Source organism: Miniopterus natalensis, chromosome 8 (genome assembly GCF_054644295.1).
Source record: "Miniopterus natalensis isolate mMinNat1 chromosome 8, mMinNat1.hap1, whole genome shotgun sequence".
In the NCBI taxonomy this organism is placed as follows: domain Eukaryota; kingdom Metazoa; phylum Chordata; class Mammalia; order Chiroptera; family Miniopteridae; genus Miniopterus; species Miniopterus natalensis.
This window is the reverse complement of record NC_142088.1, coordinates 45,599,281-45,626,840: the sequence shown is the minus strand read 5'-3', so window position 1 is coordinate 45,626,840 and position 27,560 is coordinate 45,599,281. Positions and strand designations below refer to the sequence as shown.

The 27,560-nt window shown below is 37.1% G+C and overlaps 1 protein-coding gene across 2 annotated transcripts in view; it reads left to right on the top strand.

The window, feature by feature from the left end:
• Positions 1 to 27,560, top strand: part of CSRNP3 (cysteine and serine rich nuclear protein 3) — a 158,371-nt gene that overhangs the window by 88,454 nt on the left and 42,357 nt on the right. The gene's annotated exons all lie outside the window — the stretch shown is intronic.

The window sequence follows — 27,560 nt, the reverse complement described above, 5'->3', positions numbered from 1 at the left end:
GAAAAAATGATATTTCATTATTATTGCTTTTCAAAGGAAGCACCCTACTCTGGAAATAGATGGGAAAAGACAAGTAAAGGTGCAAAATATTTAGCCACCTATAACTGAACAATATTCTGGCATGTATTTGGGGGCTGGAGGTCTAGGTTAGGATGAGAAAGAGCTTAACCACCTATGCCTTAAGAGAATTAAGAAACAGCAAAACTCTCCCAAGTTTGAAAGTACATGCAGTTTAGACCTCTTTCCTACTCATGCTTTTATTCTCTCATCCCCAAGAATAATATTTAAAGCCCACAAAGAAGAAAGAAAAAATGTGTGGTTTCTCTTTGATGCCTTTTGTGCCACACTAACATCATCCCTTCCTGTCAGTCAAGGTATTGTGAGGTTTGAAAGAATGGTGAGAAAAACTTGTAAAGTAATACAATCTACAAGCTAAAGGAAACTTACTAGTAATAAATAATCTTGAATTTATGTTTCCAACAGGAAGACGGTACTATATCATATGATATCATAATAGATAACTGGTCTTAGTTTTTCTCATTTTCAATTAAGTAGCTGATTATATTAATATATGACTCTATAATATAGAATTTATTTTGGAAATATAACAATCCAGAAAACCAGAAGAATTAACCATATTTTTAAGAGGCTATAAGTAACTCAATAAACATGTTTTAGAACATGAAACAAATGTACTAAAATCAACAGCACTCCTTTAAGCAAGCAAAACTAATAGAAATTATAGTGAAAGGGCAATTACAGCTATTATAGCAGGGAAGATCATAAAATATTTAGGGACAAGGTAATTGTGTGATGTACATGATCTATAAATACATCTACATATGTCATTAGGGTATGATCTTATGTTTTTTATTCTAAAAAAGAGATATTTTTACCAATTCTGTCTTAATATTAATAGTGATAATAACAATGACATTATCAACTAACAGGGTTTTGTGAAGATCAACAGAGCAGGTGGGATAATACACATGAAAGAATTTGTAAAATGTCGAATACTAAACACGTTATAATAAAAATTATGATCATAGCAAACATTTATTAAATACTTATGCTCTAATAGCTTTATATACAGCCATCCTGGAAGTACCACTCCCTTCAATTTACAGAGGATACAACTAAGGCTCAGAGAGGCTAAAAGTCTTACCCAAGATCACACAGGATTTGAGCCTAGAGATACATATACTTGTCCCACTCCATAGTCTTCAACTTTTCATTATCTCATTATGCCCTTAATTACATAACATTAGACATATCTTTAAAATATTACTCATTGTGAGTATAAAAGCATGCTTGAATTAGTGAAGAGAGGCTACCTTTCTGGTTATTATGATAAAGCTATTAAAGCTTTTCACATTAACATAAACATAAGAGCATGATTTCAATAAAATTCTCAATTGGATTGTCTTAAAGGTGATAGAATGATAAAAATATATTTGGAAAAATAAGCTAATGAGAATAAAAGGATATTTTTAAAAAGAAGCCATAAATGTTGAGAAGCCACTCAAGACATCAAATCATAGTAGAAAATTATATAATTTAACTTTTTTGGTTCTGGCTAGATCTAGGAAAGTATGGAAAATCTCATCATGTTACATAAAAGAATTTAATATATAAGGATAGAGCATTTAGAACACTGGGAAAAGGAAGGAGTGTTTAATAAATAGTTGTGGTGTTAGAGTTTGAAAATGAATACAGATCTCACAGCATATGCCAAATCACATTCCAGATGGATTAATTAGATAAATATTTTTTCAAAAACCAAATTATGGGGGAAGGTGTATATTTGTCAGACATTTGGTAAAATCATTATATGAACTTTAAAGTAACAGGGAAAAAAACTCGCAGTCCAATATACTTAACATATTTAATAATTTAAAAATATTAAACTTATCTGCTACAATAAAAGCCCAAAGGAAAAGTAAAACAATCACTATTGGGAAAAAAAAATATTTGCAGTTAATATGGTGTAGGGTTATTTTCTAGGTAAAGTATAAAGGAACACATGTACATTTTTAAAATAAATACAAAGACACCCTGAATATAACCTACATAATAGAAAATATGATTAGCAAATATTTTTAAGCATTTACAACAATGATAATAATGCAGATTAAAACAATACTCATGAGATTTCATTAGTATGAAATCATGGAAATTTCATCTCCATGAAATCAGTGCTCCTCTATCCAATGAAAAATGCTAATACTTAGGTGCTTGTGTCATAGGTACATACATTGTTATTGGTGGTAGTGAAATTTATCACTTTGGAAATGTAAGAGCCATAATATTCATACATGTAAGTCTGAACTTTATATAATTTATCTGAAGAGGGAAGTATCACAAATAAAGGGAAAAGATGCATAAATGAAAATGTTGGTGCTTGATGGCAGTACCAAAAATCATGGGTTGGTGGTGGGTTGAAATAAGGTAACAGGCCTAAGAGTGGGGAAAGGATACATTAAGTTATGGTAACATATACAATTATTTTATTTTCATTATACTTATGAAGACTTTATGGCAATATGTAAAATGCTTATGAGACAATGTTAAGAAAAGCAGGACACAAAATTTTACCTACTGTCAGGAAAAGTTTATATATATATAAGGGCAAAGAATGGTAAGGTGCCCTAAAAACTGAAACTGATTTGATTTGTTGAAGTATTAGAATGATGGGTATATTTTTATTTCTGTTAATATTCTATGTATACCATAACAAATAAGTTTTAAATTTAAACGAAAATAACTTTAGTTCAGATTGTATGTATGTATGCAAACAGCAGATTAAATGGCATGATCAGCTCAGTCATGCAATATTTCAGCTAACTAAAGGCTTTTGCATATGTCCAGCAGAAATTATTTTTTCCATTGAAGAAAATAGGCATATTTTATGATGTCCAAAAGTTTTTAAAATGTTTTAGCTCATTACTTATTAGCAGTGGTTTTTGGTAATGATTAGTTTACTAAATTGCTGATTTAAGTTTGTATTAAATAAAATATAGCAGAGATTTTTCCTGATTTTTAAAGATAATTAAATGACTGATTTAATTAAAGTGCTGTTTTCATTTAATAGCTTGCTTAGTTCATCATATTTACATTATTGAGAGAAAGGAAAAAAAACAAAGAATTAAAAGATAAAAATTTTACCTAGAATACTTACCATATAAAGATCTGAGCCTGTTAACCAATGCGAGAGGAATAATTAATGGGGTTTTTGTTTCTAGAAATGTATTCAGATTATTTGCCAGTGCAACAATTGATGCACAAATTTTTAGAAAATATTTTATTTATTTTTTCATCTAGGTTAAAATATGTACTTACCTGCAGTGGTCTTATCTGCATGTGAATCTATGGACATACACTTTTGGAAATATTATTATTGATGAATCTTCTCTCCTTAATATATTTTCCTGCTTTCAGAAATAAAAAATGATTACATTAGAGTAAAGAAGGATTTTTGATGCCTATCAAATTCATGAAGCATGAGGGAATCAGATTTAGTTTCACCTTGAGATTGTTAAAAATATGGTTATTTAAATCTCACTCATCATGATCTCATCTTTCAAATTTAAAATATCCTATGTACTTAGTGCTTTTTAAGAACTAACATAGTGTGTAACATAACATTTTTTACCATTACAAATATAGGAATTGATAAGATTGTTTGGAACATGTCAGTAAACTATGATAGGGGAAAATTCCATGCTGTTCTAAGCTTTCTCTAAAGATATTCAACTTGTAATACATCACATTATGATTAAAAAGCTTCAAAATATAAATCAGTAAAGGCTTATGCCTTTTCCCTTGGACTTCTGAGGTTTGCTAGGCAGCTAGCATACCTAAGAGCAATCAACCAAGGTCGTATCTTAGCCTTCCCTTGAGACAGAAGCAGCTGGATTCAGTATTGCTGCGGAGCGCTTTGCTTCATCAAATCCCTGTGGCTCCACAGCCAACCAGCATGTACTCGAGTGCTGTCACAAGGAGAGCTGCAGAGATGCTAGAGAGGACTGATTTTTTTTCTGTCTTCTCAAGGTTCCTGGCACTTCACATGAATAATGAGAAGCTGTGTGATGAAACATCCTCCCAAAAGGAACCCATTATTTTTCTGAAACAGAGTGCTTCTACAAATAAATGTATAGTGTTTAGGAAGTGAGAATATCAAGAGGTAAAAGGACAGATATTCTAAATTGCGCATAAAAGCAGGTAGTGGATGTCTAACAAAGGAATACAATTTTCTAATTTATAAACATTTTCATTCACTTGAGTTCACTTGATATCCAAAAATTGTGTATTAGGAGATATTATTGTACCCATTTTATAAAAGTAGAAATTGACATTCAGAGGTATTTATAATATACCCAAAAGCTGAGATTATAATGTGTTTTTACCTCACTCCCTCTCTCCTTCCCTCCTTCCTTTCTTCCTTTTCTCTCTAAAATACACAAGGCATAAATACACTACCATGTGCACCCAAGTCAGAGTCTTCCGTTGACTGCACATTTCATAATGGATTTAGAAATAAATAATCAATAGAAAACAGATTTTGACGTGAAACTCTACTATACTGGAAGTGTGACTGAGATATATCTCTTCTCTACCAAGCAGTTAAGATCCTTTGAAGATTTAGATTCAGTTTCAACAAATATAGTGTATCTGTTACAGGCTCAGTGCTGGGTGCTCTCAGACAGGTCAAAATGATTAACTACAAGTAGTAAATACACTTGGAGATAGCAGTGACAGATCATGTCTACCCAGCACTGTGGTATTAATTTGAGAATTTACTACAGCAAAGACAAATGTAGTGATCTACCCCTGAATCAGCAATTTTTCAATATATGAGTAGTGTTCAGGCAGAAAACAAACACAGTTTTTTTAGGGGAAGTCTTTAAGCAGGAGGTGGGACCACATGGCCCTCAAAAGCTCTTTTCTGCTCTGTGAAAATATGATTCTAAGAACAAAGATCAAATAACATCATAAGTTAGAGACATGTCCAAATAGGAAAAAATAAGCAAGTTCAAGAAACCTCAGAAAAGCTACTATTAAGAAATCCCCAGACTCGCTGCAGCCCCTGTGTTGAAAAGAACCAATTAGCCAGGCCTTGTCAGATCAGAGGGAACCAGTTGAACTACTAGGTCACGTATCTAAACACCAGACACGGACCAGTTGAATCATTAGGTGTTAAGTTTAGTTTGATGGAGATAAGGGAATTAAGTTCAGATAATTATGAGTGCAGGAAGATACATACGAGCTAGTGGTCCATTTAGAAAGCCCATTGACTGGCACAATAGAATGGTTTCAGATCATTTCATCTGAGAGATCCAGTCACGATGAATCAGAAAGCTAATCGTTGCTGCCTTCTCTGACCTTCCTCGGACCATACTCCAGGCTTAAATGTATTCTTCCCCGCCTCCCAGTCTCTCTGACTGTGAACTTGTACACCTACTACAAGCTTCATATCAAGAATTTCTTGCCCTATGAAACATTTACCAAGTCTCCCATTTACTCTCTCTCTGCCATTTCCTCAGAATTTCCCGGTATTGCACCAACATTCAAATACTTTGGCGATGATTTTCTGTCCTTTCCATCCTGGTATTCCCCACCAAACCATGATGTCAGCAGTCATGTGATGGCTCGTTGGACCATCTGTCTCATATTTCCTTGATCACCTCTATATGTCCCATTCATACCCTTTACCTCCACTTCACTGAGCTGCGTGTGTCCACAGCCACCTCCAGACTCTTCATAGACTAGAGCTCTGCAGCTCCTCCAAAATATCACTGATTCCAAACTCAGGCCACACCCTTCTCCTTCCACTTTCTTCCCCTACGCGCTTTTTTATTTTTATTTTTTTACCTCATCCTCTTGTTTTCCTCAACATAGCACTCACCTCTTGTCTTTACATATTTTTCTACCCTTCACCATTTGCTCCATTATTTCAGGGTTTTTGTTTTTTGTTTGTTGTGGTTTTTTTTGAAGGCCAGACTCTTAATCATTTTTCTCCCAAATCCAAAACTGTATTTCAAAACTCAGCCACTCATTATTGTTACACACGATGTTACTGGGTGCCCACAGTTGATTTTCTCTTCTATTGAAAAGCAGACTCCTCCAGGCACTCCACCTCCTACCTCATACACAGCACATCGCCTTGCCTTCTCATCATCGCCGACCCTGCCTTCCTATTTGTTCTTCTCTGCATGTCCTTACCTCCTACCTTTAAGCAGGGCACTCAAAATGAATTTGAAAGGAATGAGTGTAAGCTCATCAAAGATAAGCTCTGCGTCTTTGTATGCTTAGCATCTAGTAAGCACTTAATCAATATTCGTATAAATAAATGAATAGGCCACTTATTAAGCATTTAGTATGCGCCTTTCACTGTACTAGTACTAGGAGCTAGAACTACAAAAATAAATAAGACATGATTCAGTTTCTGTAGAAACTCATAGCCTAATAATACTTCAGCAATTTTCCAGTGTTTACTGTATTCTGTTTTACATTGTTATTTGCACCCCACCTTATCTTTTCTAGAGATTTATAGAGCTTAAACTCATGTTCTTCTCAGTACTTAAACTGGCCTGTTCCAATTACTATTAAATACGTGATAAATAACACTTAGCTATGTAAAGTGTTATCCTTTTTTTCTCAGTACAACTAAACCATATAAGTGAAAGAAAAGACACATTTATTATAGGACTTCATAATGGCATGAACATTAGTGGAAATAAATACCAATTTAGAAGCTAACTCTGTAACTTATGATTGTGATATATCAGAATCCTCATTTATTGATTATTACATTTGAATGCATGTAATGCTGAACTGTGTTTTAAATAGGGCCCCACTGTAATTACGTATTCCTAACATGTTCCTTTCGGGTTTCATTTGCTTATATATAACTTTCCCAGGCAGAAACATCACAGTTTAATTGGATGCTGTGCAACTCTTTATGCAGTAACTGTATAACACACTTGAGGGAATCCAGGTTGCTTTCACCTTCACCACCCTTTGAATCAGCTATGAAAAAAGGCATTACTGAGTGAGATCGCTAACATATAAATGCAGTTTATTTGGTTATTTGGTTTGGTTTAAATTCATAATCAGGATCTCACATTTAGCTTTTATAAAAGAGAACTTACTAGATTTATCTCTTTATTTCAGCCTGCTTAGATTTTTTTTAAGTTCTTTGTGTCTTTTATGTGTTTGCTCTTTCTCCCACAGTCACGTGTTATCTAAGTATGTCTCGAGTCTTTCCCCTTCTCTGCACTTGTTTTGCACCACCCAAGTACATATAACTTTCCTCTCTCCTGCCCTGCTGCAGGAGCTGCCCAGCTGCGCTCTCTGCTTCCTTTCTCTGGAGTCTCAGGCTCTTCTCTATGCAGGAGCTTATTGCATCACATCATTTTCCTGTTTAAATGTGAAGATTGGTACCGCTAGAGATGAAGGGCGTAAGAAAGGGTGGTGGGTGCTTTAGCTGTACTTCCTCACTTTTATTTCTATTTTAAAAGGAGCAATCAGAAGTAAATATGGCAAAATATTAATAACCATTATTTATGGGTAGTAAGTACATGTTTTGTCTGGAGGTTTGAAATGTTTTATAATTTTTTTAACAAGTTTCACATACCTTTTACTTGGGATAAAAGTCTTATGTGTCACCCCACCAGCTCCATCCCATTATTATATTTTCTTCCATAGTACATGCCACAATTTACAACTATTTTGTAGTATATTTGTTCATGTTTCTGTGTCCGTTTTGTTTACACTGTATTCCTAATAGAGAAAGGCAGAAGAGGCCTGTAGCACGTTAGAAACTCCCAAGCCAATTTTGGTTATTATGTAGAACAAAATTTGATCTAGTCATTCAGAGCCTTCATCTTGTCCACAGTGACACTGTCAAATGTTTTCCTCAAATCCTTTCACACAAATTCATTATCTAAGTCCTAAAATATAGAGAGCCGTATCTTCCCCTGTATTAGGCTCTAGGCTGCACAATGGCATTTAGAAAAATCAGCATTGCAAATTGCTTCTTGTGCTTATAAAAGACAATATACAGCAAGTACCACAAAACCATTTCCCCTCTCACAGTGGTGTTAAAAGAGAATATTGATTTTTCAGTTGATCATCAGTGAAGTAGTTGCCTGTGTTTAGGTGCCACTGTGAAAGAAAAATATTTAGATTTGCTATGAGTTTTCTTTCCCAAGTGCATTGGCTGAATTTCTGAGAATGGGACTCTACTGCAAATTTCTTCCATTTGCAATAACTGCAGAAGCCATCACCAAGGAGTCAGAAGATCCTCGATCTAGTTTAGTTCTGTTATAAATAGCTCTGACAATGGTTAAATCATTTAACCTGTTTCTTCATTTGGAAAATGTGAGAATAGGCATTATAGTTCGCATAAGATTAAGTAAATTATCCTTCTTCCTTCCAAATATAATATGCCTCTGTTAATCCTATTTTGCTTGAGTTATTTATAGTTTTATATTTGAGAATATCTTTGTGTTTTTAATGTTTATGCTTATGTACAATTAGTGTACCTACATATAAAGTCCAGTAGAAGCCCTGGCAAGTGTGGCACAGTTGATTGAGTGTCATCCTGTGCACTGAGAGGTCATCAGTTTGACTCCTTTTCAGGGCACATTCCCGGGTTTCAGGCTCGATCCCCAGTAGGAGGCATGTGGGAAGCAGCTGATCGATGTTTCTCTCACAACGATGTTTCTTTCTCTCCCCCTCTCTCTTTTTCTCTCTCTAAAATCAATAAAAAATATTTTAAAATAACAAAAATCACGTGAATTATTTTAATTAATTTTGTTTGGGGATGTCTTGATTAAACAGATAATACACTCAAAGTATAGTACATTAGGACTATAAAAAATACAGTTTAATTATGTTGGGCTGAGTAAAAATAAGTGATGATGGTTAGAGGAAGGAGTTGTGTATGTTGGTTCGTTGACTGAGATATTGGAAAAATAAATAAAATATTCATTTACTCAATGATTTTCAAAAATTATATTCAAAGCTGTCTTTAGCTAAAATGTGTATGTGAGCACTCTGGAATATCTCATTACTACAAAGGAACATTCTAACTCAAAATTTCAAAGGAAAGTCACAAAAGAATGAAGAATTAGAAGGAATGATTTATCTGAAACATTTTTTAAATGCACAGTCATTTGATATCATGAAATGTTGTAAAACTAAATGTCTACATTTGTCTCATTTATGTGCTGATTGTATTTTAATATTGGTGAGGTCAACCCTACTTGTCAACAGAATGTGCAGGCTTTTCCGCTGTATATTTTAAGAGGCTTTTTTGGTCCTAAAATATCTTTGCAACCACATGGCTGAAATTCCCACCATTAACATAATACCTTTGGGATGATTCCTTTGGGGTGACTATTAAAAATCCACATATCGGTGGCCTATCTAGTTCTCTCTAGTAGTTAAAAATGTAATGTGTGGACTCACAATGCCTAATTTCTCAAATTCTCATCAAAATTGTCAACTCAGAGGCAAGTAATATATCTCACATTTGGTTTCCTCAGCTATAAATATTGATTAAAAATAGTACTGCCTTGGCCGGCGTGCTCAGTGGTTAGAGCATCAGCCTGTGCACCCGGCATGTACCTGCATTTCAGGTTTGGTCCCTGGCCAGGTTGGGGCATGTGGGGGAGGCAACCAATTGATGTGCCTCTCTCACATCGATGTTTTTCTTCTCTCTTCGGATCCCTCCCTCCCTCCCTTCCACTCTCCCTAAAAGTCAATGGAAAAGTATCCTTGGGTGAGGGTAAAAAAAAATAGTACCTACTTGTAAGTGTGATGTTGGCTTCAAAGAGTGAATATAGGCAAAATACTTTCCATTGTACTGGATATTTTAGTAAAAGCTCAAGAAGTGTTAGGTGTGATGATGATGATGATGTTTTCAATGAGAGCCAACACAAAGTTTCTTAATAGTTATTCTGGAAAACTACCTAGACAGAGAGTAGGCCTGCTTTTGGTAAAGTGGGAGAGAAACCTGGGAAAGACGTAGATTAGGGATGCAAGTTCAAGTACGCTCAGGTCCAGGCAAGTCATACCTGGGAGAAAGCTGCGAGGCGCAGGAGAAGGCCTGGCAGGCCGGGCACACCTTCCCAAGGCGCCCTACGCACTAGGCATAGCACTAACAATTAGCCCACTACCTAACAGAGCTCTTTTTGAGCCTGTACTCAATTTGCCTCTTTGTTACTGCCAGTCTAGGTAGTGGGACATTATTCCGGGGACATTCTGAGGTTCAATCACAGTTGCTATGGAAATAAAACTTCTCAGAGTATACTTTCCATTCTTGCCAGAATTATTCTTTAAAAAAATCATAAGGTTTCAGAATAATAATCATAGCAGTTACAACTGTCATTTATCGGTCTTTCATTAAACATTCAATGGTAGGTTCTGCGCTTACAGCTTATGTGTTATCTTACTTAGCATGACCGAGGAAGCATCTGATGCTGATTTTAACTCGCTGCCCAGACTCACAAAGCTAATAAGTAGTGGGGCCACTTTTGATCCTTATATCAGTCTGACCCTGTATTTTTACAATATTATCTTGTTTCCCGTAATAATTGTTAAAAACAGCATCATCAACCTTTTTCATTCTGGTATCACTTTTCAGACTCTTGAAAACATCCCCTAACAGTTTGCATCCCATTTGGAAAATATAGTGATGTCTACTGCTAATTAAAAAAATAAAAACACATAGATTCCGTTTTAAAGGAGAGAAGCTTGATAAACTTTAAATGCCTTGGGCTCAAAGTGACTAAGCTGTATTTGGTCACTGACTCATGCATATGGCTTTTTGTGGTGGGAGTCATAAACCTTTGTATTCAAATGATATGGCTGATAGTCAGAACTGGTCCTCTTAGACTTTTTTCTAAAGCTGAACCACTTAGTCTTTTCCTGAGTGGTATTTTCTTGTTAGAGTAAAAGGAGCAGGTAAGAAGAGATGCTGACATTGTTATGACTTAGGAGTTAAGACTGGGTCTTGTGGCACCTCTCAGCCAGGCCCACGTCCCTGCAGGAAGAGCTTCAGAGCTGCGGAGAAGGGGGTGTCTTGGCAGCTGCCACCGCTTTGACTGACCACATCGGGCTTTAAAAATATCCATGGGCTCATTAGCATCAGCCATTTGCAGGGGAGCTGTCTTGTAGACCATCTTAATGGAAACATGGGAGAGCTTTTAGGAGTGTGCTCCAAGATAAGATTTATGGGAAATAGTCACAGCAAGTGTTTGATGTCTTTTGGACTCATTCTCCTGAACTCTAGGCATTATCAGAACATCAATAAAGCATGACTTTTATGTAAATAGCAGGACAGAGGAATAAATGTTGGCACAGGTATTTCTGGAAATTTTTCTATAACATTTATCAAGGACAATTTACTAGAAGACATAGATAACAACTTGAAGCTTAAAAGTCTAAGAGAGGGAGGGAAGGAGGGGGTGAAGAGAAGATAATGCAGTCAATCAGACTGAGAGTATATACGGATATACTCAGAATATGGGATTAGGAAAGAAAAAAGGGTAGCAAGCAGCGAAAGCATTGCAGGGTGGAGGCCTGTGGTTGGCTCAGGCACACAGCACAAATAGCACACGAGTGATAAAAATATGCATTATAAAATCAATTGCTAGTGTTCCAGTTAGCATCTTGGAAAGTTTCCAGTTAAGCGGTGGAATCTATTGCAACCTCATAAAAAGAGTGGGTTTCTTTTCAAACGGTAAAAAAATGTGAGATTTAAAAAATTGTTTACCATTACAATTTACATGTATTAACACACAGTTCTCACAGGAATCCTAGGAAATGGGTATTACTTTTAATCTTAATTTTACAGGCAATGAAACTGGATTTCCGAGAAGCTTACTGACTTTTTCAGGGTCCTGTAAGTGGCAGAACCAGGTTTAAACTCAGGCAATCCTCACCCCAGCTTTTGAACTCTTAACCACACACCTTTCTATAGAAGCCTCGAAGGACCTGCTCAATGTAACCTTCTTTTTCTTCTCTGATATGCAGTTTTTAGTCTGGGCTTGATTTTAATACTTGCAGAAATTTTTGTGGGTATGATTTCATTTTCTAAGTATAAAATCAAATCATGGTCAAATGATTTAATTAAAGTTTTCATTGTACAGCTTTTATTTGTATTGCCTAAAAAGTAAAAACATATTTGTTCTTGCCGTTAACTCTTTATTTTTTATAAAGATTACCTTTATATTGTCTAGGTGATATTTACAAAATCGCAAGGTGCTTGCCAAAATATTACATGCTATTTTCTATACACAAAGATTTTTTAAAACATTTTTGTGGTTATTCTTGGTAATCGATTAGTTCTCCAGTTTTCAAAATTGTGTTTTGTATAGAGTAGCAAAACCAATTACTTTAGGATTGCTGAATAATAGAACTATGCATGTGTAAAAGAATTTTTATAGGAATACTATATGATCTGCATTAATTTTCCAAATGTTTAGGGACATGTGGGTGAAAATATCAGTTATAAACATCAAAACTGTGAATATATTGTTTTACACATATCAAATAGCTCTTTTGCATTTGCCTGTGTGTTTATATTGTGTAGACTTATGAAAGCAATAGGAAAAATGTGGATAATGCAAATTAGACTTAAAATTATGTCAGTAGCTTATACATTGTGCATGGCACCAAAGAGCTGAATACATATTCTTCTAGTAGTCAAATTGTTATCCTACTTAGCAAAGAAATCATTCGATTCTTTGAGAATCAATTGATTAAAAAGAATTATAATAAAGAGCATTTATATTTTTAACATTATCGGTAAATTGTGGGCTATGAATTCTTTAAATCAGTAAAATTCAAATTAAATGTATGCATCTTTGTGAGGAGCCAGCTGTTAAACATTTACCAGAATACTGTTGGGTTAACTTTGTGATTACTTTTAAACCCATCTTTTTTTGTGTTTTTTATCATTTTCTGCACCTTATTCATTTATAAAATGTTAGTGTTAACTGATAAAATTATATGTGAATTTTCATAAATATTAACTCATTACAAATTATGAAAATTGTTAGGAATTTGGGAAAAAAGAAATTACAGTGGTGCCTCGGTTTTCTAATGTGATCCGTTCTGGAAGATCTTTGGAGCTCTGAAATGTTTGAAAACAAAGGGATCACAGCCAACAGCTGGGCCTCAGAGTCTTGCCCTCAGCAGAAGCCATGTTGCAGGTTTGACTTCCGAGGCCTGTTCAAAAACCGAAGCATTTCCTTTCAGGTTTACAGCGTCGTAACCCGAAATGTTCCTCAACGGAGACGCTCGAAAACTGAGGTGCCACTGTACATTATAATGAAATTTAGGAAGAACTTAGTTTCTAATTTGTAGGTATTTTTTATTTAACTATTTTTTTATAATCCAGCTTTTTTCTTACATTTGACAACTGTTTCCAGCCTTCTTTTGCCATATGCTTTAATTTGATTTGCGACATTTAGCTCAGTTAGAATTTGAGTGTGAATATCAGGCTCAGTCCCAGACTGACCACTGGATCAGTGTCATTCTCTCCCGTTGACACTGGCTAGCCCTAATTCTGAACAGATAGTTGCAATGTCTATTCTTCGATAATACAAGAACCGACTAGGGGATAAGTAAGTAAATGAAAACATAGCACAGCAACAGAAAAACAATTCAAAGTGTGTGGTGCTCAGTGATCTTTGTACACATACCATAGTCACATGTGATATACCAACAAAAATATTCCATCTGTGATTTTTCAACACAGTGGTGGCAGGAATTTTTGCTGTGTTGTCTTCAAACAGTTGCTTGAGAAACCGAGTATCTTTTTTTTTTTTACTTCTTGGAAATGGAAGTGTATTATCTCATTAACGTAGCTGTAACTGTCATCAACATTAGCTAATATTTAACAGCCAAATAAGACTGTCATTTAATTGAACTCTCTGAAATTCACAAAGTTGTTGAGGGACAATAGCAGTACAAAGATAGTATGAACCAAGAACTAAACAAACCGATATTTGCGCAGATTACGCTATTTCATATAATTGTGTAGCCAGCAATTGTGCTATCCCTTCACCTCTTCCTCCTATCCAGATTCCACACAGAGCAAATTATATATGTTGAACGACTAGGGAGTACTAGAAATAATAACCTTCACAGAGATGGGAAGTGCTCTGAGGTTAATTATAATGTTTATTCAGAGAACCAAATTCTGAGTTGGGCATAAAGAATGATTTGGTAATGTGTTAGAGCAGCAATTTTCAACCAGTGTGCCACAAGAATTTTTAAAACATGCATTACCTGACTTTAGCTGGGGGCACTGGCCCCTTTTCCCTTAGATTGCCAAATAAAAAGGTAACAACAGCCCAAACAACAATAGCCATTGCATGTGAATGAATCAAAATTATACCTTTTTTTGGTCAGATTGGCAAAAAATATATATTTTTGGTGTGCTGCAGAGTTTTAGTAATTTGTTTGCATTTGCCATGAGATGAAAAAGGTTGAAAATTGTTACATTAGAAGTTGGAAAAATAAGTATATAGCAGAGTTATGCTGGATTATCCTTATGAATGTTGTTTATGTGGTGTGAGTTTGGGAGGCTGTTAAAAAACACTGTAACATGTTTGGAACATATTTTTTTTTCTTCATTTAGGCCTGCCCTCCCCATTTCTTCTTTTGGGATGATTAATATTAGAGCTTTACAGTCATAAACCTATCAATCACACCCAAGACAGTGTGAGTGACTTTGTCTCTAACAGAAGGGGCATGGGGCCCCAGTAGTGTTCTGCATTATCTGAATTATAGAAGAACTGTTATAATAAAGTCAAGAAAAAGAGCAACAAAAAAGAGAATTAAAGCCAAATCTCTTCTAATTTACAATATTATCTAATATTGTTCCTAGAAAGATACAGAGTAAATGAGGGATTTATTATAGGAAAATCTCCTATTCTGTGTCCTAAATTTTTATTTATTGAATTGTGAAATTAAAAATCACAAGGTATTTTTTTCTTCTTACCTAAATTACCTTTGTGTCAAATTTACACAATCCAAAGATTACAACTATGGAATCACACTGAACCACAAAATACTTCATTACATTTGTTGTGAGCGTAGGAAGCAAACAGTGCTTCTTGGTGAGTTGGGTTGTTGGGGGCCACATGTGATTTCCATCCCCACATTGTACCTTATAGCTGCTGGCAAAATCAAGAAGATGGCAGAAATATAAAGAGAGAACATATCTTTTTGAATCAATTATGAAGTTCTACACACACAATGTAAAGCACTATCAAAAAGGGAAGAGTTGGACGCCCAGAAATTCTTGTCTTATATCCTAGAGTTTATTCACTGGCAAATATCCTACTATAGGCAATTTTGATGTGGGTTATTTCCTTAGTAGCTCAATCTAATAAAAGATATTGACTTAGATATTATACAACCGCCTAAGTCAAAAGGACTTAGAAATTCTAAGGCTAAAGAGTTTAAAGAATTCTTTCAAACTTACTAGAGAAGTCATTCATTAAATTATTAATTAGGCTATGCTTGTTAAGTAGGCTTGTTACTCTGTTTGGAAGAATAAACTCTTAATCAGAGTAAGGCTTGGAAATCAAAGAAAAATTGTCAGGTGAAGGTATATATATATATGAAATGAGCATCCAAAGAAATGCAACCTTTTTTTTCCTCTTGTTTTTCTGGGTTTTATAAATCACATAAGCAAAAATATTTAATTGCAAAATTTTTAAAAAGTAGAATTAAAGGCAGCTTGATAGTTAATAATTACTTGTTACATGGTTTTCTAGAAATGTTACAGAATAAAACATATAAGCACTTTATAATTTTTAGTTTTTCTTTTTGATCAATTTGATCCAGCCAGGGCTTATGCCTGTATAAACCTTCCAAAAATGATCTAAAGTATCTGGTCATCTACTGTTCAAAAGTAGAAAAAAAAAATGATGACACATTGTAGAGTGAATAAATATTTTTTATTTTTTTGGAAAATTATGCAGATGCTATTATAATTAAATAAAATATATTTACTTAAAATAATTACAAGTCCAAAGTGGCTTTGTTCCATGTATTACCCAATTAAAAGATCACGTGAGAAATGGTAAAAATGATATTAAAAGAGAACATCAGTCTTAACATTGAAAACCCATTGCACTAGCCCTGGCTGGTGTGATTCAGTGGTTTGAGCACTGGGCCGCAAACCTAAGAGTCTTGGGTTAGATTCCCAGTCAAGGGCACATACCTGGTTGCAGGTTTGATCCCCAGCCCCAGTCCAGTCACGTGTAGGAGGCAACCAATTGATATATGTCTCTCTCACATCAATGTTTCTCTCTTCCCCCTTCCCTTCCACTCTCTCTAAAAAAATCAGTGGAAAAAATATCCTCAGGTGAAGATTAAAAAAACAACAAAACATTGCTCTAAATACTAAGATATGATTTATCAGAACTAAGGCTATGTCCAACGGGTTTAATAAGGTAGACCATTCAGCACTTAGTATCTCATAGATAACTCTGTCACTTCCAAATAGATTTCTGTATTCAAATCAAAACTACGTAAACATTTATATTGTTTAAGAATTGTTCAGCATGTTAATAAAGCAGGAAAGATCTTATTTAAATATTACCATAAAATTCATGAAATATAGTAAGCACATCCTATAATTTTCCATTATTATATTTGATGTAAGCCCACGGTGGATAGAATAGTATTGGTATCCTGTAAATGCAATGGCTGATATCTTACATTTGCTTTTTTTTTTTTAAATATGTCTTTATTGATCTCAGAGAGAGGAAAGGAGAGGGAGAGAGACAGACAGAAACATCAACGATGAGAGAGTCATTGATCAAGCCCACAGCTCGGGCATGTGCCCTGACCGGGAATCGAACCCCGATCGCCTGGATCCTAGGTCGATGCTTAACCACTGAGCCACGCCTGGCCGGCACATTTGCTATTTTTAAGGTGCCTCCTCATTCATAGAATACTCACATATTTTCATAGAAGGAATTTATATTATATTATAATTCATCTTCTACAACCAAATGCCAATGTTGTCTATGGATTAAATGGCCTCAAGCTTTGTTTACCATCCTGCAATTTATCCACTCGGGTGTGTGTGATATATGATAACATATATATAATATATATAATTACATATATATATAATTATATACACGATTATCAGTTCTTTCACTGACCTCTTTCTAGTCTGCTTTTCTTCAGATTTACACTTCAGAGGAGAAATTACCACCATAAAATAACCTCATTTCTCTTACCTTATTTCATTTCTTTCTCCGTTATAAAACAGCTTAAGAGTATGGTCACACTATGATACGTCTTAAGCTGGAAATCAGAAGCCACACTAAATGACTATCAGTTCTTGGTAAGCAGTCTTGGATCATTGTAGTCCTGGGTACTGGGCTGAGTCTTGTCTGACCACAGCTGTTCCTGGCAGCTTTTACTGCAGGCATCCCACCAAAATATTATTTTTGTGCTCTGCCTGCCTCCTTCAATCTTTTCACTGAAATACCATTGATGCCAACTCTGGCTTTCTTTTCTGGCTTTTCATCTCACTTTCCTCCCAGCAGGCACAATTTTCTTCAAGTATTCTTCCATTTAATATGCTAAAAATGGAATACACACAAAAAATAAAACATGGCCTGGCCCTCAAGGAACTCCCAGTTTTACTGATGGGAAAGGAAGGTGCAAACAGTTTTTAGTAGAGCATAAAATGAGTCTGTAGAAATAAGGAAAAATGTATGAAGCAGCACAGAGGCAGAACATTACTGTTTAAAAGGGGTTTGGACAAAGAAGGTCTTAACAGATGAAGGATGTTTGAGCAGTTTGGTTTTTATTTAATTGCAAATAGTATTTCTTTATTAAAGAGAATTTAGAACAAGTTCTCAATATTTTCTATCTTTTCTTGTTCTTGTACAGTCTGTACCATTGAAGAAAATAATCTCTTTTAAAGCCACATTTTAGACTTCATACCCGATCCTGCTTCTCCTACTGCCTTGGCCTCATTTACTCTTTGCTCCTGTTTATTGTGACTTCCCAATTGATATTTCTATTTGTGCTATTAAATGTTTCTACAGAGGAGAATGTTTATTTTGCTCTTCAGAGCCTTTAGCTTTTCCACTTAAATAATTTTCTTCAGATCATTTAACACATTCCCCCACTCTTACAAATCTTGAAAGGCAGGCAGAACTTCTCTGCACTGCTCTTTCTATTCTATTTTGAAATGTCTCCTTTCTAATCGTCATGTCACTATACATCTACCATAGTTTCCACATTAAAAAATAATTTCTGAAGTTACTGTGATAGTCAGAAAAGGATGTCTCAAATTGAATACAAAAAGTTCTTCTTTGCAAATAGATAAACATTTTTTAATTCTAGCAGCCCATTTCTTTTCTTTTATACCTGTATTTCCCACCATATTATTACCCAGCTAAGCCTTCCTAGTCTCCTTTGGCTTTATAGATATCCACATGGGTTAGTTCTGGGTCTGTACGTTTTTGTAAGAGTCAAAATATGTACTTTTTATAAATAATATATTAAAGAGAAGCATATATTTAAATAGCTTTTCCTTTGGTATCTATGTATTAGTTTGACTGCTGTAACAAAATAATAGTAGCCTTAGCTACAGTATAGAATAGAGCTTATACTTTAGCTCATTATGTAGCTTAACCAGAGCAGAAGTTTATTTCCCTTTAAACATGAGGGTCTAACCATAAGCAGCCCGCTTCTGAGATGGCGGGTCCCTGGTTTGGGAAACTTGGCTAATTCTATCCTGTTGATCTCCGCACTTAACCCACAATTTCTGTCTTATGTGTAAGGTTGGCTCTTTGGTATCTGCCACCATTCCCGCGGGTGGGTAGAGGGTGAGAGAAAGAACCAGGGGAAAAGGCACTTTTAAAAACAAGACCCAGAAGTTGCACATGCTATTTTTACTCATACTTATTGGTCAGAATCTAGTCAATTCATGACCCCACTTACCTGACATAGAGGCTGGGCGACTAGCTTAAAATAACATCAAGATTTTGGAAATAGAGCTATCAGTCTCTATACCAATCTACACTCATACATCCACTTCTCCACCCACCCTGACCTCCTGTCTTTAAATCCATTTGCAGTTCACCTTCCTGAAGAGTCTCCATCCCCAGGCCTTTTGATATGATCAGGCTTTTGTATCACATTATATTTATTGGTTCTTTGATGTCCCTGTGCAGCAGGGTCCTCAGCCATCTGATACTGTATTCCGATGGTGTGCAGCCACTGATGGTCTCTTTCCCTCCCTCCTGCATTCCCACTTTTGTGACTTGGATTCCATTTCTAAGTGGCTGTTGTCTAATTTTTGTCTCCTGCCATTACATTTTCTAGCATTTACCTCCCACTTTAGAGCAACCTCAACTGAGGTGACTCTTGCTTGTCTCCTCTCCACAAAAGCAACTGTCTTGTCTGGCTTTCCCTGACCTCTCTGGTCCTGTATCACAGAAAGTTCTTCTTTCCATCCTCTGGAGCTTCCTCTTGCCACCCCCAAACCCTACAAACTGTAAGGAAAGGGCCCAGCTACCCTGCATTACTGCTGCAGCTCGGGGACCTTGTGTCTTCTGTCATTCTGTGCCCTAAAGAAGATTCAGGAAAACCATTCTGGAATTTTTTGGGGGGGGGGGATAATAGTTCTTATTTTACATAATTCTTGGACTTTAACAGAGGAATTTTATTAAATCTTTTTACTTATTTTAAGCTTTTCTATATATATTCAGGAGCTAGAGGGTAAAATAATCTTTATCAAAACACAGGTCAAGCTTTGGGATTCTGAATATATGCCCCCTGGTTCCGTGGGAGCCGTGGTGGGAATGAACAAATGCCCTCGTGCCTGCTCTGTTGAATCACCATGGAGGGGAGGGCTGCATGAGGCCAGTCCTGTCTTCTTCCCAAAATGTTCTCCAAAGTCAGTCTTTTTTTCTCTTTGATGTAAGCTCACGGTTTCCTCGTTTTACAGAGTTAAATTACTACAGATGTCTGTGGTTTACCCATTATTTTCTCCTTGTGTTTTTTTCATTGAGGTAAAATTCACATAAAATAAAAATCAACATTCTTAAAGTGTTTAATTCAATGTAAGATACAAGATATATTTTTGAAATTTAACTTTAATTTTCTTCATTTTACCATGAAGGGTTCAAGATAAAGATCAAGATACATGTTTTATTTTTTTTAATAAACATGTATATATTTAGGGTATAAAACATGTTTGATATACATACACGTAGTGAAATGATTACTGCCATCAAGCTAACAAATGTATCCATCTCCTCAATAGTTGCTATTTGTGTGACAGAGAGAGAGAGAAAACCAGAAATCCACTCTCTCAGTAAATTTTCCTTCTAAAATACAGCATTATTACCAGAGCAGTGATTTTCAACCCTTTTCATCTCATGGCACACATAAACTAATTATTAAAATTCTGTGACACACCAATCTCGCAAAAAAATAGGTATAATTTTGATTCAGTTACACCAGACAGCTATTGTTGTGTTGGCCGTTGTCATATTTTATTTGACAATCTAAGGGAAAAGAGGTCAGTGCCCCTGACTATATAACCAGATAGTGCATGTTTTCAAAATTCTTGCAGCTCCTCAGCATGCCACGGCACACAGGTTGGATGTGGCTGAACCGGGCAGGGTCATCGTGCTCTACGGTACCTCTCTAGGCCTATTCATCCTGCATAATTTCAACTTTGTGAGGGTTCATCCACTTCTAGGCGCGTGGTGCCTACAGATCCCTTGCTGGCCGGCTGCCCTCACCCATTGTTAACCTGGCACCTCCTAAATTTCCGCGTAGAGGTCCTCCCTCCCCACCAGAGCTGCCCGAGTTCCTTCCCTTCGCCAAGAAGCCCTCTGTTAACCCGCAGCCCTCGAGGAAAGCCAGAGCTCTCGCCTCCCCTTCCCTTGCCTCTCTTCATTTCCTCCTCCTTCCTGACACCTCGTTCCTTTATTTATTCTGTCCAACCCGGTAGTCTCACCTACCATTCACTGGGATCCGCTTAGGTGCCAGACGTTGTGCTTGTTAATCGCCACAGCCCAGCAAGGTAGACAGTCTCATTTTACAAAGAGGAAACAGGCCGAGAGAGGTTAGGAAGCCTGGCGAAGATGGGAAGCTAAATAGTGGCTGAGCCAGGATCGAAATCCCATCCTGACTCTGAAGCCAGCACTCTGTCACACTGCCTTTCAGGGACGTTGGTGGTTTTTAGAGAAGTCATGCAGAATAACTGAAACAGTGTGACAGTCCACAGGATCCAGTTTCAGATTCTGGTTCCACCTTTTCGGTTGTATGGAGGCGAGTCACTAAACTTCCTAGTTAATTTCCTCACCTGGAAAATGGGGCCAGTGATTCATTCTTTCATTCACTAAATATTTCCTAAGCAGCTTCTATGTGTCAGCCACAGGCTAGGCATTGAGGTTATGACAGTGAATAAGACTTGTATGACCCTGCTCTTGGGGAATCAACAGTTTAGTGGGGAAGCAGATAATAAATATACATATCATGTAGTTGTAAGTGCTAAAAAAAAACACACACACAAGAAAAGAAAAGGCTTTTCCAAGAAGGTGAAATTTAAGCAGAGATCCAGAGTAAGGGAAGGAGCTGCATGGATATCCTGGATAAAAATATTCCAGGCAAGCCCTAGAATGCATTTCTCAGTGGTTAGTACTTCAGCCTGCATGCTGGAGGGTCACAGGTTCGATTTCCAGTCAAGGGCACCTGGGTTACAGGTTTGATCTTGCCCCGGATTGGGGCAACCAATCTCTGTGTCTCTCTCACATCGAAATTTCTCTCTCTCTCTCTCTCTTCCTTTCTCCCCCCCCTTCCACTCTCTAAAAATCAATAGAAAAACTATTCTCACTCCTTAGGTGAGGATTAAAAAAAAAAGAATGTTCCAGGCAAAAAGAAAGTGCAAAGCTGGATTTAATAGTAACTAATTCAAAAGCTTGTAATGAGTAATTGAATCGTCACATATATATTGGTATATTTCTGGCACATAAATGTCTCTTTCTCCCTTTAAAATTTCCATGCATTGCTAACACTCAGTATTTCCCTGTGTAAAGCATACTTGAGAGCTGAACACATCTAAAAACTTGGTATGACGTGGTTTCTTTCACCACCTTCCGAATAAGTCAGCCCAGAGAGCCTGCTGCCCCCTCCTTCCTGCTCTGCCACCTTTCACTGCCACTGCTCTCTCCCCTTTGTACCCAGGGGCCAAGTGGCTTCCCCTCAGGGTGGACCAATCTCTCCCACAGGTGAAAGCTCTTGATCCACACTTTTTAACAAAATGATAAAATTACTTATATTCCTTACCAACCCCAAGAAAATCCCCACTCCTGCCTCTAGTTTCCACGTCCTCAATTACATTCCATTTCCCCATAAACAAAACAAAAAATTCTTTCCTTTTTCTGTCGCACTTCCCTTCACGGTTGTGTAACCTGTGCTGCTGGCTCCATCTCATGTGATACATGTTGTTTTTTTCTGGCTTTATGCTTTTATGCAATTTAGAGGTTACATCTTCCTGGCTTCTTGTGAACTCCTTCACCTCTAATTCCATTGCTCTCTTATAGCCGCTGCTGGTTATGTCAGATCTTCTGTGAATGAGTCTTCTTCCTGCCCAATACCTGACTACATGGAGCCCTTGCGGGGGCCCTTTAATGGGCTTGATACTTCCCCTCAGTATTCCCCTCCTACTCCTGGCCTGGAAGGCAGTTACCTCGGACACAAGTCACCCATCTCCTCTCTTCAGCAGGTGCAGTAATTTTACTGCCGTTTTCTTGATTTCTCTATTGTCCATTCTGGGCCAGTTTGTTTTCTTTCTGTCACCTGAAATCCTTTGCCATTTTCCCTGCGAGGATTTTTGCAATAGCTGCTCTATCTATTAGAGCCACATGCAGCTTTCCCAAGTTCTTTTCTCCTTCCTTCTGGGACCTTGAAGTGGGCGTGGCTTATCTTTACTGAGAAATTATTTGTGACCATCTCCTCGAAACTGCCTTTTCTACCTCTTTTGAAAGAGCACACTGATAGTCTCTCCTCCTTGAGACCCCTCTTCTTCTTTCCCTTACACTGATTGCTTGAACCACATGCAAACCTCTATTAGTCTTAAACACTCTCTACGTAAAATAAAACTGTTAAGTAACACTTTCTTCCTCTTGACACATGACTTTGTACCATACTTTTCACAAATGCTGCCTCACCCAATATTAGTATATGCGATTGAACAAATGCCTTTATGTGATCCTTCACCCAGAGACATGATAAGGGCGTGACTTTTTTTCTTTCATAGTTGAAAAACTGTCATCAGAGAGGTTGTGCAACACACACACCCCACCTCCAGCCCGCAGCCAATGAGCAGAGAGTTGCCACTTGGACCCTTTCTTCTGTAGACCCTTTATCTCTCTAGGGCACTACAACACATAGCCTGGCGAATTGTACTGGAGCTGTTAATGCCTTGCAATGCTTGATGAAACAAACATTATACTCTTGGAGCCTTTGTTGAATTTCTGAAGAGAATGAATGGGTAGTTTTTAGCCTTGACCTGTTCAGTGGAGTTGCCTCAAAATGGTTTCCAGCAACAGTGCTTTGGTGTCATTTTATAAATAAGCCTTACACTTCATTTCTGGGTGATTTCTCCTGTTCTTGTTCAGTAGATTCACATCTCCAAATCATAACCCTGAGGTTCTTCCCTACCCCCAAGCACAAACAGACTATTCTTTCAGATCTACTGTCTTTTTTTAAAAATATGTTTTTTATTGATTTCAGAGAGAGAAAGGGAGAGGGATAGAGAGAGAGAAACATCAGTGATGAGAGAGAGTCATTGATCGGCTGCCTCCTGCACACCCCCTACTGGGGATTGAGCCGGCAACCTGGGCATGTGCCCTGACCAGGAATCGAACTGTAACTTCTTGGTTCATAGGTCGACATTCAACAACTGAGCTGGCTGGGCAGATCTGCTCTGTTCTTAATACATCGTTTTATGCCCTTACCCCCCAACCCCATTCTACTTCTCTTGTCCTCCTTGCTTACCCATATGCTACTGCTTTTCAGTTTCTTTCTGTGCTTACTTTCTGCAGTGTTTCTCTTCATAGGCCAGTGGCTCTCAGAGTGTGGTCCCTGAGATAGAAGCATCACTATCATGGGGGAACTACCGAATCAGAAACACTGGGGGTAAGGCCTAGCAAGCTGTGTTTTAACAAACCCTATAGGGGTTTGAGCTTATGAGAGCCAGTGGGAACTGGTACAGGCACCTTAGCATCTCTTCCTGCATCTGTGTTTAATGATGCTACCTTCATAGCTCGAAATTGGCCATGTTGGGAATATTTACACCATGGAAATTGGCAAACACTACAAGTCAGAGCTTTTTATCCTAACAGCTATTTGTTAAACATTTCTCAGCTCATTGCTGCCTGTAGGTGATTCTGATGCACACTAAAGTTTGAGAACATTTTCATAGATTGTATTTTATACCCACCACAGGAGAATTAGTCTGTGCTCTGCTTCTTCAGAGCAAGTTGTTACCAAGTTGTTCTCCTGACATGCGTTTCTCCTTCATGTTTCAGTTTCCAGGGACAGATAAAGGACTACCATGTGTGCTATTTCCTCTTCTTGTCCCTGTAAATAATATGCAACAAAAGCAAATTCTACAGCCCTGAAACACTCCCACATCCATTTCACTTGTAATAGCCATACTTTTTCATTTCCTGGCCCATGCATTTTATTCACACAGGTAAAGTGACCATGATTTTTCTCCAAAATGCTATGATTTTAGAATTGTACTTATGATCCCTCTATCTGTGAAGTGGGTGAAACATCACAGGTATGTGACATGTCCAGGGTCATTTGGTTATTTGCAAAGTCAGGAGAGAGACTAAATTAGAGGCAAAGTGTCATCTTCTTCCTCCAGGTTCACTTGTAAAATAGTCTACCAAGTGAGAAATGAAGATACCTCTTGACATGTGTGATTCAGAAATCAAATTAGTAAACATTAAACTCCAGAATCATCAAATGACTGTGTCTGTGAAAATCTAGCAGCTTAGCATTGATCCTATTCAATCACCCCCTTTTCTCCCCTTTAAAAGTTTTTATCTATATTTATCTTCATTTTGCACTCTACCTTTCATCGATTCCCTCTTTAATTTCATGATGCCCTGCCTGCTGCATTCAGCAAGCTATTTCTTCTCTCAGATCTAGACAACTCCAAGCTGATTTCCTGTGGTTCTGTGCTCAACCACTTGAAAGAAAGGTTGCAGCTATTTCTTTTGTAGTCAGGTGGATTTGATTGTTTAAAACAAGCTTTCTTTCAAAGAATCTCACCGACTATACAAAAGCTTAATCATTGTATCTATGTGTAGACTAAAATAAGACCTACGGTGCACCATACAAGGGTGCCTGTTCTTTGATTTTTGAAGAAATAAAAGCTCCTTTTGTCTCCTTTTCGGTCTGACAAATTAAACTGTGGTGTTCTTGGTGAACAATAAATGAATTCTAAAATCATGCCTGTGTATTTTGAAATGGACTTTTCATTTTCTACTGAGACAGCATTTAGAATTGTGAGTTTTATTTCTTCTATACCTAGATCTGACTCCCTTTTCTCTGACTGTTGATCCCCCTGCTTTATTGCCTTTCCTGCTTTACTTGTTTGTAATGCCTTCTTGATCACTTTGAAATCCACCATAGTTTCTCCTGTTTGTTAGCCCCCGAGCTCCCCAGGGCATTAACTGCCATGAGTGGTGGACGCATTTTAGGTGCTCATGAGGGGCTGCCGTAAAGCTGTGTCCCTTCAGCTAGATACCAGCAACTTCCCTGGCTGGGTATCCAGGGTCTCCTCCAAAACTACTCTCACAGTGCATCTCTTTCTTGCCCAAATGGTAGGTGAAAGACAAAGTAGACATTTTATATTTACCCTGTGCATGGATATAACTCACTCATTGTGAATCTCAACACCATTTTAGGAAACATTGACCTTGTACAGCTATCCTCTATTGGTAATTTTATCAGAAATGATTTTATTTCTCATATCACAAAATTGCTAATACAGTAGTCAACATGTTCAAAGTCAGCTCTTTGATTCTTCAGAACTAGTGGAGCAAAGGCCTATTGTCCTTATTCATTCAACATTTATTAAAAGTGCACCTAGGGATACACAGAGACTTGTGGATACCCCAGGGAGGCTGATTATTTGCTCAATGTTTTCTTATTAGGGCCAGGGTTTTCAATTACTGCATACCTTTTTCATTAAGTTCAAAATGAGAGATTTATTACCTGCACTAAATATCATGTAACATGATAACTTAATCATAATTGCCTCACTGTTGCAATTTTCCGAACCAGATAACTTCTGAGGAGGCATATAAGAGGGTTTTAAATTTAAATGATAAAATAAATCACAGGTTCCCAGTAAACAGCAGCTATGCCGTGCATCACAGACTTGCAGAATTTCAGCTCCCAGTGACTGCAACTTCAAGCAACTGACTCAGGGCTTGGGGCAGCGTCTGTGCAGGCAAGTAGCACTTCCTGCCCTTGGAAAGAGCAGCTTGTGTGCACGCCATGCATTTCCTCAACAGATGAGTGGTGTCAGTGAAGGCTTTTTTATATTCTCATTCATGGGAGCTGTTTACTTTGGTGGGAACAAGACCAATTTACAAGCTGCCTGTCTCCTGTGGAAATCCAGCTTTACTGGCACACATCTTTTATTTATTCCAGGGATATTAAGTAACCCATTATGGAGTTACTTAGAGGAGTCCTTAGCAATTGCCCAGCTATCCTGCCCCTACTGTATTAAGAGATATTAAGGAAAAGCAAGATGCATACCATGCCCCAGAAGACCTCAATCTAGCGGATGAGGCAGAAGTGGAGACAGGTAAATTACACAACTCAGTAATTAGACAATCAGACTACATCATTGTGTTTAAATGGTTTTATAACAGTAATGTATTTTAATATATCAGAGTTCAGCAACCTACAGCCTTTGTAGGCCAAACCCATCCTGCCCACCCGGTCACCCGTTTTTATAAGTTTTATTGGAACAGAATCACTCTCATTCTTTCACATACTGCACGTTGTCTGTGGTTGCTTTCCCACTGTGACAGTTAAGTAGTTGCAAGAGACCAAATAGCCCACACAGCCAGGATGTTTACTATCTGGCTCTTGACAGAAAAGGTTGGTTGACCCCTGCAATAAATGTGTATTAATCTGTATCAAAGGGATGAACTCAAATACTATTGGCATTTAAAGCACCGACTCGAGACTTGCTTGTAGTATTTTCACAATATCTGCACTGCGTGGCCAGGCCTAGAAATGATAATGAAATATGACCACCATCACACTACTGATAATAGAAAACCATTAAGCATTTTATAAGTGCTTAGAATATAGCCTAGGTATTAATCCTGAATTTAGTGAGAAAGTGTTATTTTGCTACTGTTTTTATTTTCTTATCAGTGCCACAAATCTGTCATCCTATTGTGGAAAAAAAAAAGTGAAATAAGAGAAACCAAATGTTCTCTCTCTCTCCA